We start from the raw sequence: 13,623 nt of genomic DNA on the forward strand, positions 1-13,623 counted from the left end.
CCCAAATTAAAAGTAATTTATTCGTTTATATTTTTTCCTATATTTGCTCTTTTGTCTGTCTTAAGTTTGCCCATTTGTTTTATTTTGGTTATTTGTCTAACTTAGAAAATAGAATTCCCTTATTGAATACAAAGTCCCAAAGCATATTATTCAGTTTGTGTTTCAATATTCAGCATCTTGCTGAATAGGTGACTACTTCAGTTATCAAATAATACTACCTGGCCATATCGATTTTGTTCATATATGAGCATAAATTACTGGAAAACTTTATACTTTTGGATCATTTAAGTACATCTAAAAATCATAGTTTGTTTCAATATTAATTTGCTTAAGAAATCCTTTTTCTCCCTGTCAATATTGCAGTGGCCAATTTTAGCACAGTTGTGGCAGTTCCTTCCAACTCATAAATTACAAATTGATGGGCTTAAACTGATTTTGTTATTACTCAGCCTCATTTCTGCATCTTAAGACTAGTCTCATTCTGAAAACTAGTAAGAAGAGATCTAATATCAAACCTGAATATTCTTAAAGCCTGGATTCTTTAAGACTGGTTCACCAAATTTTATAATACCAGTAAATGTGGACACATTATATTGAATAAGGGTATTGTTAGCCAGATTCTCTCTAAGATTCATCTTAAATTGTTTTCTTATAAGAATTGTGTATTTATCATTTTAAAAATCACTATTATTTTAAAACACTTAGAAAGTGACTATCTGAAAATGATATGCCTTTGGATGCTCTGTAATGTTAAACAGACCCAGACATAAAGACAAAAGTAAATTCCAGGGTATTTTTGTAGCTGTGGAATCACCATAAAAAGGGGTTTTTGACCCTAATGTTACTGTAACATTGTCTTCAGCATTTCATATTTAATTACAGTAGATTACTCACCAATATAATAAATATAGATTTATGAGATACTTTAATGTTCTAAAACAAATGAAAACCACCCAAGAGGAACCTCACCAAACCTGAGGTTGTCCAGATTGCATTGACTAAGATTAAGTGAAAGATCATTCATCTCCAGAGGTCACGCAATTAATCTCAGAGTGGGAGTTAAAGCAATGACTAAGCAGAAAAGGAAGCCGAATACAAGTTTGTAACAAAAGGAGCTGGGGCTCCAACATCAAGGAACTTGTTATTTCCTTTTTATTTTATTTATTTATTATTTTTTTGAATAGACCTAAAACACTCATTCCTTACTACTGGTTTCTTTGGGTCCTAAAATTCTGCTTGGTTGGGTCAGCTATTTTCCATGACTATTTTTGATATGGTCAAACAAATACAAAGAATAAGTTTTAAAAAAACTACAATGGGTTTTCATGTCTAGGGAAACATGACACTTCATTTTATTGTCAACAGAAAGTAATTTAGGATGAATGTATAATAATCCAGTATTTGGACAATGAAAAAGTTCAAGATACACTTTAAGGAAGACATATTATACTCCAGAGTTTTATAATTATTTAAATTCAAATAAAAGTCAAAATTATCTTCATTTAACTCAGGTGACACCTGTTGCAAAATATTGAGGAAAATGTTTGGCTGTCATTCCGTGAAGCTGAATCTTTATACCCTTGCTTGATAATCTCTACAATTCCCTGTGGCAGCAAATTTTTATTTCTGGTAAACACAACTTGTTTTTTCCTTCACCTTATTGAGATTCCTAAACCTTGTATTTTAAACCAAGAATAATTTTGAACTTGATCGTTCCTTACTGCGAGGACTTCCTCCAACGAGGGTGAATTTTGACCCGTGGTTAGCCTGCCTTTGGAGTTTATGATGTGAAGTGCCACAGCTGATGGCCCATGAAAGAGACTGTTAAGTCTATTGCTCACATCAATATTCCCGCTGGATATTTTGCTCATTCCTTGGGAATTTCAAAGAATAACAAATAACCAACAAATCATCAAAAACTATAACATGTTACCCAATTCTTGGGCATAAGCCAATGAGACTAAAATCTGCTTAAGTATCACAAATGTGAATTCCCAGCATTTCAAGCTTGTAAACTGTATCCAACACTCACCAACGTCTATTCCATTTCTTAGTTGCACAGAAGGGGCACATTCATCTGGTAACTGTCAACAATGAGGTTCCTTCCTTCTTGAGCCCAGCTGGCCATACAAGCAGGCAGGAGTAGCATGTTTGACCCTGAGACAGCAGAGGGTATTGCCCTGTCGGGAAGACAACAGGGATGCAATGTAATCTGGAATCAATTTGAGATTAGCACCAGATGCTCCATGCCAGTAATAAGCACTGATCATAAGACTTAATTTCGTATGCTATTAGAATTAATGATAAGGTATGAGCATAGTATGTCCCAAACTATAGGAATGAATAAGAGCAGAGTGAAAAACTGAAATGGCAAAACAAGAACAGAAGTTTTAAAATAGGTAAATTGAAAATATTTGTTTACTTTATTTTTATAGCTTGAGTAAAAGAGTTGGAAGACAAAGGAGAAAAGGACTTGCAAGAAGCCAATTTTTTTTTTTTTATGAATGTGTTTGTTTTTCCTCAAAAGTCAGTTGTAAATGCTCTTCAGGGAAGGGAGTCAGAGAGAGCCAAATAGTGGTCTTAGAGTTTTGTTTGTGTTATTATAGTTTTCTTGTTGTTTTTGCAAAAAGAGAATGGTGAAATAACTTTTGTCACGTTAGTATTAGTCTCATAATCAATGGAACACAGTCCTTTTTTGAGTCTTTCCTGAAATAGAAATGAGCATGAAATGAGCCTGGTATTCATTGAATATTAATAGATACATTTAGCTGCATGTCTAGGACTGTGCAGTATATGAGAAATCCTTTACTAGTCATCTTGAATTTAAATATTGAAATGTTAACTAATTATATTTCACTTTATAGATTTTTAAATAGTAGATTATATATTATAGTTGGCAAGGGGAAACATTGTATTATTTGGCTGGACGACAGCTAATGATATCACAGACAACTCCTTGAGATTCTCTAAGTTCTACACATAAGCTTCTTAATTACTAAACTCATAACAGAATACGTGTCTTGAAGCAGCTTTAACATGCTTCCTATTTTTTATATAATTGTAAAAATAAAAGACAGGTTAAAATGATTAATATTGGCGCAAAATGGTTTTAGGTATCCCTTCAAAGATTTTCCTAAAATGATTTGTAATCTGGCAAATAAAAATATTCTCCACGCCATAAATATGCTCAGTAATAAATCAGAAGTAGAATATCAATTTCTATGGATTTTCAAAGAAAAACATGCTGGGTTAAGGGCCAACATGATATAACATTTATTGCCTTGTATTACATTATACACACACACACACACAGGCTTTGTGAACTTTTATAAATGGAATCAATAAAAATATGTGTATATAAAAAATATTGTTGTAGATATCAACTATACTTTTATATTATACTTCAAAAATATGAAAATATTGCTGAGAAAGGACCATCTGTGTCTTCTCACATATAACTTTTCTTGATTATTTCTAGGAAAGCAGACTAAACATACGGTTCTGACATAATACAGCATCCCATTTTGATTTCTGGTTAGCTCAGAAGGCTTTACCCGCCGAAAGAAGTCTCTGAAAAGGGCAAAACTCTCTGACCTCAGGAGGTTCTGATAGGAAGAACCGAAGCAGTGAACACCCAGAGGAGAGAAAACATGGGAATAAATTCCCCAAAGTTCTGTAACCACAGTGATGTGGGTGCATGGAGGAAGACATAATTTCATTCTTAAAGAATGTCCCTGTTTTCACATTCTTTCATTTGTCTTAAAGTTGATTTTGCAGATGATAGAGTCCAGATGAATTTCTGCTTAATAGGAATTCTTGTTCACAAATGGACAGAAAAATATGCCAACCATATATGTAAAAATAAAGTGGAGAATACCCAAGCATAACATAATACCTTTCTCATAATTCAACTAATAATCTATCAGATCATGTTTAGGAAAAGGAAATTTTTGCTTCTTGTAAGAATTAGATTGAGAGTAGAGAATTAGATTGAGAGTAGAGGTATAAACTTGTAATAAAAATTATAATGTCGTTTCCTTCTGATGCTCCACTTCCTTTGATTTATTAGTTTGCATCTTATCAATAAATTCAATTTATCCAAATTTGGTGGAACAACGTTTTCAGAAAGGAAATTAAAGCTTTTATGTACTAATATTCTGTGTAGACAAATTAGATGCTGCTCATAACCAAAATGATCTCATTTAGTTTACCCTAGAACATTTGAATAGTGGGATGAGGGTCTTTAAAACTGTTTTGGACATATGTGATCTGAAATATAAGAAAACCATTACAAAGTTGGGTTTGTATTAGTTTTCTGTTGCTGTCATCACAAATTACCAAAAACTTAATGTCCTAAACGACACAAATTTATTATCTTACAATTCTGTAGGTGAGAAGGCTGACATAAGTTTTACCATGCTAAAATCAAGGCATCAACAAGGCTGTCTTCCTTTTTGGAGACTCTAGGGTAGAATCCACTTACTTGTCTTTTCCAGGTTTTACAGGCAACTCACAAACCTTGGTTCATGGCCCCTTTCTCCAGCCTCAAAACCTCAAGTGGCAGGTTGAGTCCTTTTCACACAGCATCTCTCTGACACTCTTCTGCCTCTTCTTCCACTTTCCACTTTTAAGGACTCATAATTAAATGGACCAATCTGTATAATTTCAGATAATCTGTGCATCTCAAGGTCAACAGATTCGTTACAAAGATATGCAAATATCTATGAGACTCCTTTGGAAGTTCATAATTTCATGGGAGAGTTGGTTGTAAACAAATAAATGCAAAATTGACAGATATGTCCTCTGGAAATAGAGGAGATAAATTATTATTGGCTCTTAAAGGCCAAGTAGAATTTTCCAGCTAAAGAGAGAGAGAGGAACTTTCCATTGAGAAATAGCATCAATAAAATCACAAAAACAAGAAAGAGCATGATGTGATCAAATTATAGTGAGCTATGTAGTGTGACTGAGCAAAGGCAAATTAGGGAAGGAGGTGCTGCTCAATAACATAACCAAGAGTCAGATTTGGAAGGGCCTTCTGAGCCATGCTGAGAACTTTGGGAGTACAGGCACCGGGCAGATTTAAAAACAAACAAAATCAAACAGGAATAAAAGACCAGCCCTCTGCACTGTAAGAAGGTAACCTGACAGCAAAGTGGAAAATATCTGGAAGAAAACAAACAAACAAACAAACAAAAAACCTGATCTTTGCAAAAATCATTCTAGAGGTTCTAGAGATGACAGAGGTTTGAACTGAATGAGGATAAAGAAGGAATGACACATTTGAGAGATATGCAAGAACTAAGTGGGTTAACGACTTTCACCAAACATCTTAAAGGGATTAAGTGCTCCTCAGATTTTACCCAAACCAGATTAAGGCTGTTCTAATTTTAAAGGTGACTTGACTCACTCAGCTGTTTTATAGTTTCATAGAGACCATTTATTATCATTACTAATGATTTTTATTTTAGGGATTATAATTTTAGAATTCTTTTCATTTTCAACTACTTATATATCATTTGTTTCTCATACCTACCCCAAATAGTGAAAATAGTAGGAATTATTGATTCTATTTTATAAATGAGGCAAACAAAGCACAGAAAGTGCTATACTTAAGGTCACATTGCTGATGAGTAATATAGCCAAGTTTAAAATGCATATTTCCTGATACCTATTTCAGATATTTAAAATTTAATGCCCCACTTTTTTTAAGCACACATTTTAAAAGATGAGGTCCTGAGAGTTTAAGTAATATCCCCCAAGGATAGACAATGACTAAATAGCTTGGCAGAAAATCAAACTTGGATCTTTCTAACTTCAAAGCCCAAGGTCACAGCAGCTATACATTACTACATCCCTCCTCACCTGCTGGAGAAGATCAGGGAAGAATTAATAGAGAAGTAGCCTTGAAAATGTATCTTGAAGGACGTAGGTAGGTAAGGGGGGATCTTCAAGATACTTAACAACTACTACAGTAAAATATATAAATATAGTAACCCATATATAAATGTGTTAAATATATTATCATACATAGATAATACAACTGCTTACCAGGTGTTGTTAGCAGTAGTGCAAATCATTTGTGAGGTTATTCAGTGATGCCTGAAAAGAGTTGCTGATTTTTAGAAATCACCTGGTATTGTTTTCGGTTTGTTAGGGTTGATTCACACGCCCACACCCAGACCCATTCATACTCAAGGAAGGCTTCCTCAGAGACATTTTGTGCTTAACTCCTTAAATCCTCTGCAGTTTAAAAGTTCCAGCAGAGTTTGTAGGATCCAAAAGTGTGCTTGATTAAGGGTGGGCAAGATGTAATGGACAAAAAAGGGATTCACCTTCCTCTCCCCAAATTCTGGCATAACAGATAAACAAGTAAGTCAATCTTACTTCTGCTTTCCTTCAGTATTTTCACTCCCCATTATTTGTAGTCACTCCCTGACTACTACTCTTTCTTCTAAATATTCTCTGGAGATAAGGGAATGGCTTATATACAGTCATTGATCACATATCCCCGTTTCTACCTGTCTCAGTCCATTTTTGTGTTGCTATAACAGAATACCTAAGGCTGAGTAATTCATTCAAAAAAAGAGGTTTATTTGGCTCACAGTTCTTCCAACTGTACAAGAAGCATAGCACTAGTATCTGACTGGTGAGGGCCTCAGGATGCTTCCACTCATGACAGAAGAAAAAAGGGAACTGGCACATGCAGATCATATGACTAGAGGAGAAAAGAGAGAATGTGTGAGACAACAGAGAGAGAGAGAGAGAGAAGGCACCAGGCTCTTTTTAAGAAGCAGCTCTCTGGGAAACTCTCTCATAGGAACTAATATAGAGTGAGAACTCACTCATTACCATGAGAATGGTACCAAGTCATTCATGAGGGACCCACTCCCATGACTCCCAAACACTTCCCATTTGGCCCCACCCCAAACATTTGGGCTCAAATTTTAACATAAGGTTTGCAGGGTCAAATATCTAAACTATAGCATTACCTTAACTAGGTCTTATGGTACACAGGAAGTTTACTTTACTCACAAAATAAAAAATATGGGATATTTCAAGCTCTTTACCCCTTTAAAACTTTTTTTCTATCTATTTCGTCTGGCCTTCTTATTTCCAGGGTCACTTTATTTGATTCTTAAATACTTCAATTAAATGAGAAATATTTATTTTAGAGATTAAGACAGTGTTCTTAGAGATTGAGTAAGACAGTGTTCATTCTTTCAGGAATTGTCACATTTCCTTTAATTTTCAGCTCATTTGCTTAAGCCTTTCCTAAGACTTTCTCTTCCCATTAATTGCATTGCACATAACATCTGCTGTCCTTGTCACACCCTCTTAAATGGAAAGTTTCATCATACTACCCAATGGTCCTTCATTTTGGTGGCATTCCACTGAAAGCAAAATTCAATGGATTACAACAAAAGCCACAGTTATTCGAAACTCAAGGGGAAGTCAGGCTTTTGAGACTGTGTAGTACCACTTCAAAAGAGGATACAAAAGCCCCAAGATCAGGCGAGATGGGCTAGAATCATATTTCATGACTTTAAAGGAAGACTACATTCTCAACTCCACCAAATAAAGCATCATTTATGCTTGCTATAGAAGATAATTAAGGAAGACAAGGCTGTTTTGTCATCTTTCAACTTTTGACAACCATCCCAAGTCCTTTCCTCTCTTCCTCTATTTCTCTTTTATTTGTTCCTCTTCCTGACCACCTCTTTTTCTCCAAACAATCTCAAAAACTTTTTGGTAGGCCACTGTTTCCAGCTCTGGTCTAAGAGATGGACTCTGGTCCACATTCCCAACCTCAGGGAAACTTTGAAGTCTTCAAATCACTAAAACTGTCTTAGAACTCAAATGCTTTCTGGAAACAAGAGAAGAGAATGGAATTCTTCCTAACTTATCTGTTCCAACCTGGACTTCCTAATGCCATTTCTTAAAACAGCTTTAGGGATACTCTAGTTATTCATCATTGACTTGGTCCCAAAGGACCAAACAGGACAAATCAAAATGATATTCCTGAAAACATGATATAGCTCTCTGGAGTTCACTGTAATCTCTTGAAGCTGATATTGGAACAGAAGTAGCTAACTGGCCGAGTACTCCCCAATAAGTGGGACTTATTAAGACAGGTTGTTTGGGACACTGGGTAATCACAGCATGCCTGCATATGACAGAGTAACACCAAAGCATGTCTGTCTATGCCTGTCCTTCTCCAACTTTAACTCAAATTAAGTCATGGTCAAGAAATCAAGAAAAGGGAACAATATTTATCTTGTTCATTTAATTCATTCGACGAATATTTATAGACTCACTACTGTTCTCAGGCTCTTGCCAAAGAGAAAGGTGGAGCTACCACAGTCCTTACAGCAAGAGTAGCAGTGCTTATTAATGTACCAGGAATATGGGCCTCATATGTCTCCCCTTGTGCACAAAATTATGCTAATAGATCAGGGAATCACTGCTGGAATCTCCCAATACTATCCATCCCACCTGTATTAGTGCATTCTCACACTGCTAATAAAGACATAACTGAGACTGGGTAATTTATAAAGGAAACAGGTTTAATTGACTCACAGTTCAGCATGGCCTCAAGAAACTTACAATCATGATGGAAAGGGAAGCAAATGCATCCTTCTTCATATAGTGGCAGGAAGAGAAGTGCCGAGCAAAAGGGGGAAAAGCCCCTTATAAAACCATCAGCTCTCATGAGAATTCACTAACTATTATGAGAACAGCATGAGGGTAACCACCCCCGGGATTCAATTACCTCCCACTGGGTGCATCCCACGACACATGGGGATTATAGGAACTATAATTCAAGGTGAGATTTGGGAAGGGAAGCAGCCAAATCATATAACCATCCTACTCCAAAATAACCAGTCCTGTGAATTGCATTTCCTTTTCAATAATAGGTAAATCAAAATTAAGGTTGAATTTCTATAAAGAGTAAGTTCTTTATATTTGCAGTTGTTACTACATTAATTGTTCTTCCTAATACTATGAAAACTGGAAACAAAATTCAATATCACCTTGACAAATTGCAAAAGGGCCTAGAAATATCAATTAAAATTAGTAGATAATATATTGGGTTGCACATAGGGACCCAATCAAACGAGAGAAGGAAACACACTAGTTAGTAGCAAAGAAAGAGGAGTGAAATCTACTAATGATAATGTTAACGTTGGGAGGGAAAGTCTAGGCATAGGAGGTTGACTATCCAAAGAATGAAAGTAATTCTTTGATCTCTTCTGCATTAATCAGATGCTTATTAGAAAGCCATATTCTATTTTCCTCAGGACATTCTGAGAGTTTGTGAAGGGAAAAAGTAGATAGGGTACAAGTCTTAATATGCTACATGGAAAATATGGTTGAAAAGAAAAAGTTAAAAGTCATATAACTTACAGAAATCACTAAATTGAAAGATTCAGACTTCTAAAGAGCTCTTGTAAAAGGATGACACTCTTTTCAGAATCATTAAAAATTACTTTAGAAAACAGGCTGTCTTAGAATTGATACTTAAAGTTCACCCCCAAAAAATATAACTTTTCTGTCAGTGGTGGAAAGGGACCTATAAATAAATATGTGCATATACATTTATATATGAAAATATATACACACACAAACATACATACACTTTTGTTGCCCATGTCTACACTTCCAAACCTACCCTCATCAATCATGATAGAGAAAGCACAGAGAAAAGCTGTAAAATAGATACAATAAAATCTTACTAATCTTGCTAAATTACAGGGTGGATATTTCTAGATTAGTTAACACTTAACCTCCAAACAAATTTTAAAGATTATTAAATCAGTTGTATTCCCTTCCAAGTACTATATGTAACCACTGTTGATGAAGTAATTATAAGGAGCTACCTTGATGATTGTGGAAATGGATGTTGAAAGTATTTCTGATTAATAGACATTTGCTTCAACAAATAGAATGGGAGAAAAAGTACTTCGAACAATCTGCATTACCTGCTATAGATGAAATACTTCTCTTATCATATATTATGGGTAAAATTTATCACAGATTTTAATGTAGTAGAGGTTGAGTGGGGTTTTCTATGTTTTTCAAACTAGTTAAGAAACCATTAGTTTGAAGCAAAATCTGCAACAAAAGAAGAATGAGTAAAATCCTGAAGCATAGTGAAACTATTCAAGAACGTGTTTGAAGATGCATGAAAATCATCTTTACATATGTAATTAATAAATAGCTGAAAACATTAAACCATCACTATAAACATGTGTATTATCTGTGGCTAAAATTGCATGGAGTGGGCCACATGATACATAGAGTAGTACAAATAAGAAACTGGAGTCATTTTTCCCCACATGATGCAATTCCAGATTAAAGGTACATTTTTCCCTATAGACCAATAAAAAGCTTCAGAGAAACACATAGTGGGCTGTGTTAGAATGAGAATTAGATAGCATAGTCAACTAGTGCATAACATGATGAAAGAGTAGAATAATATCAAGATTTCTTGTATAATCAATCACAGCAAACATGTCAGCAAGTATGAGGCCATCCGCTCCTGTCCATACAACCCAGTAGACAATTTGAGTAAGGGAGTGAGTATAGCAGTGCCAAACACGGCTATCAACACTTCTTCTTTTTCTGTCTCAAAAGAACAAAATTCTAAGACAAACTCTTAGAACAAATGGAAATTTATCCAAATGAAAATCAAATGATAAATGCCCAGAGAATATTCTTTCTTTGGAATTCTTTCAATTCTTTAATTTAACCAGCTGGAATAAATTTTCAAGTAGCATTCTGCTCAGCCTTTTGAAATGAAGGACTTTTCTGTTAATTGGAAAGTTATATTCCATCAAAGATGAAGACAATGCTTTTGGCTTAGTGATTCTTAGAAAAAATAAAAGGCATTTGGTGAATATTTATCATAAACTGATTCCAGAACATGTATTTTAAGCACGAACGAATGAGCTGTGAGCCTACACATTTAACTAAAGAAAAATAGGGAAAATTCAAATACAAGTTTTATTTTACTCTACATAAAAACTAACTTTCACTATGCTCAGTCATGAAAGGAATACGTAAGATCTAACCTAAGATGATAGATAGGATTTCAAAGTTAATTTAAGAACTTCTGCACTGAAGAAAAAAATTACTTACTGCAAATGAACTTTTAACCAAAAAGTAGTTGATTCAAGAGAAATAACCACATATAAAAGAATGCAAAATTTAAAATACTTAATATAAATTATAATAGCCTGCTAGCTTTTAAAATATTATACAATAAAATACAGAATATCCTTTACTTTTATAATAAGTAAAATTTGTAAACATTGCCAATATTTTAAAAAATCTTTGGGTACTTTCTCCCCGATCACTTTTAACTTTTCTTTTAATATAGAGCAGGAAGACATCCTAGTATGCAGTACCTAATACCTTTAATAGTTTCTTTTGGACTCCAGCTAATGGGCCTTTTAAATGGAAGCAAGGATTCCAGGCTGGGGTTTCAGGCAGCAGAAGCAATGAGGTGGAATGGAGTTAGCCTGAATGAAAGGGTCATGGAAACTTCTATCAGGACATTGAGTCAAAATTCAAAATTTCAGATTCTGAATCTTTAGTGGATAATAAAATTATTTAAACAATGGAGAAAAAAATCTGTAAAGGCCTATTGGCAATGGTCCATTTGTAAGGAAGGTATTTAATTTGGCAAAAGAGAGTTTATTATGCTTAAAGCAGACTATGAAAACACGTATTCTAAAAAATTGTGATTACTGATATTTATGATGTTTGTTATAAGGGGAAATGATTTATAATAGGACTGCATTCAAACCTCAGTAGGATTTTAAAATTTTAAAGCTATATAATTTTTCTTTCTCTCTTTTAGTATTAAGTATAACAAAATATGAAAATATGTGATAATTTCATTAAAGTTTCAAAAATGTAATGGTAGTAGTCTAATGGAAAATTATTTCTAAATTAGATATAAATGATATATAATTTTCAAGTTACATATACATATCATACCTCTATATGTTGGGGGATTGGAAGTACTAAAATATAGGCTTGTAGCAAAAATAAAAAGAGAATAGAGAATGAGATGGTGCTGAATGGTTCTGACTCAAAAAGTTTATTCCAAATGCTGTTAAGTTCTGAGTTAATTTCTGATAAGCAGCTCTTTCTTGCCCAGTAAATTCAAATTTCCAGAGATTAAGAAAGTACACTCCAAATCTTTATTTTTATAAAACTCCTCTCTTTTAAAAAGTTAGTCCACAGCTGCATTCCTTCCTTGCCTCAGTAGCTGAAGTGACATAAGTAAGGATGGCATGTCACATTGTGCTCTACTGAGAAATAATGTGGAAGCAGAAGGGTGCTGTGGTTAGGAACCCTCCTTGTCCTCATCTGTAGAACAGGGGTTGAATAGAGCTTCTAGGCACCGTACTCTTACTTAGAAGTTGGTCTGGTACATATTAAAAGTAATGGCACAAACCACAATTATTTTGCACCAACCTAATAAAAGTGTGTGTTGAATTTTAGTTATAATTATTTTTACTATTTTAAAAAACAAACTATCCAGGTCATCTTCATCTTGATCTGCAGCAGGGTCCTAATTGGGAGCTGAGAATACAGAGAGGAGAAATGTAAATAGTCTAGCCTACGAAGAGGTTAAGAGAGTGAGGAAGGTTTCCCTGAAGGCCAGAGAATTCAACAGTAAGTCTGAGTTAGGGCAAGGGATCTAGAAACTGCATTTTAGATAAATGTATCCAATATATGGGATCAGGAAACATTATGGCGGGACAAGTGCAGGGGTGACTAAAAAGACAAGTGTGAGCCCAGCAAAGTAGATAAATAAGCAGATAAAAGTAGATAAGTAAGTAGATATCACAGCAGACGAGGACCCTGAGGGTCACGTTAAGAAGCTTGGGTTTATCTGCTTTCACCTCTTAAAGTTTATATTCAATGCCTTCCAATCATTATGTTCTTGTTTCTGAATTCCCAAAACAACATGATACAAATAGATTGCATCTCTTAAACTGGTCCTTTGAAATTGATATAACATGTTATTCCAATCTCAATATATTTTAATGATCAGAGCTATCTTTGTAACAGTGGGCTCAAGGTAATACCCAAATTAACAGCATTTAGTAAAGTATGTAATGATGTATCAAATTATTTTTCTTTGAATAATTAATCAGAAGCATCTTGAAAATTAAATAGAAAAGGCAATAGAATTCATGTGTAACCTACAGCATAGGTAAATCAGGTAGCTTTAAATTTCAATTTGGAGAAATTAAGTGTCTGCCTATTTATCAAAAAGCAAAAGACATTCGTTCTTTGATATTTTTACTATATTTGTTGTAAATTCCTAGGTTAAATTTACAGCAAGAAGAATAAGTTTTCTATTTTATTAAAACAAACAAAAGACAAACGGTTTCTATGCATTTCTCAATTTACTTGGTAATAATATAGGCCTATAAATATGTATCTACACAATACATTATAATTGCCCCCAAAAAAGAAAAAAGTCATACTAGAGCAATTCCTCTTCCTTGCACATTTTCCCAGTGATATCTTAATTTAAAAAAACAGACCGGGTGCAGTGACTTACTCCTGTAATCCCAGCACTTTGGGAGGCCGAGGCGA

The 13,623-nt window shown here is 34.3% G+C and overlaps 2 protein-coding genes across 2 annotated transcripts in view; one reads left to right on the forward strand and one right to left on the reverse strand.

Moving 5' to 3' along the window:
* The window catches only part of RSPO3 (R-spondin 3), a 75,947-nt gene that overhangs the window by 55,332 nt on the left and 6,992 nt on the right, over window positions 1-13,623 (forward strand). The window lies entirely within an intron of this gene.
* Window positions 1-13,623, reverse strand: part of LOC106998157 (uncharacterized) — a 102,225-nt gene that overhangs the window by 14,968 nt on the left and 73,634 nt on the right. The window contains exon 3 of the mRNA XM_078001031.1: window positions 2,033-2,180. The gene's annotated coding sequence lies outside the window, so the exon portion shown is untranslated. The remainder of the gene's footprint in view (window positions 1-2,032; window positions 2,181-13,623) is intronic.

The sequence above is a fragment of the Macaca mulatta genome, chromosome 4 (genome assembly GCF_049350105.2).
Source record: "Macaca mulatta isolate MMU2019108-1 chromosome 4, T2T-MMU8v2.0, whole genome shotgun sequence".
NCBI lineage: Eukaryota > Metazoa > Chordata > Mammalia > Primates > Cercopithecidae > Macaca > Macaca mulatta.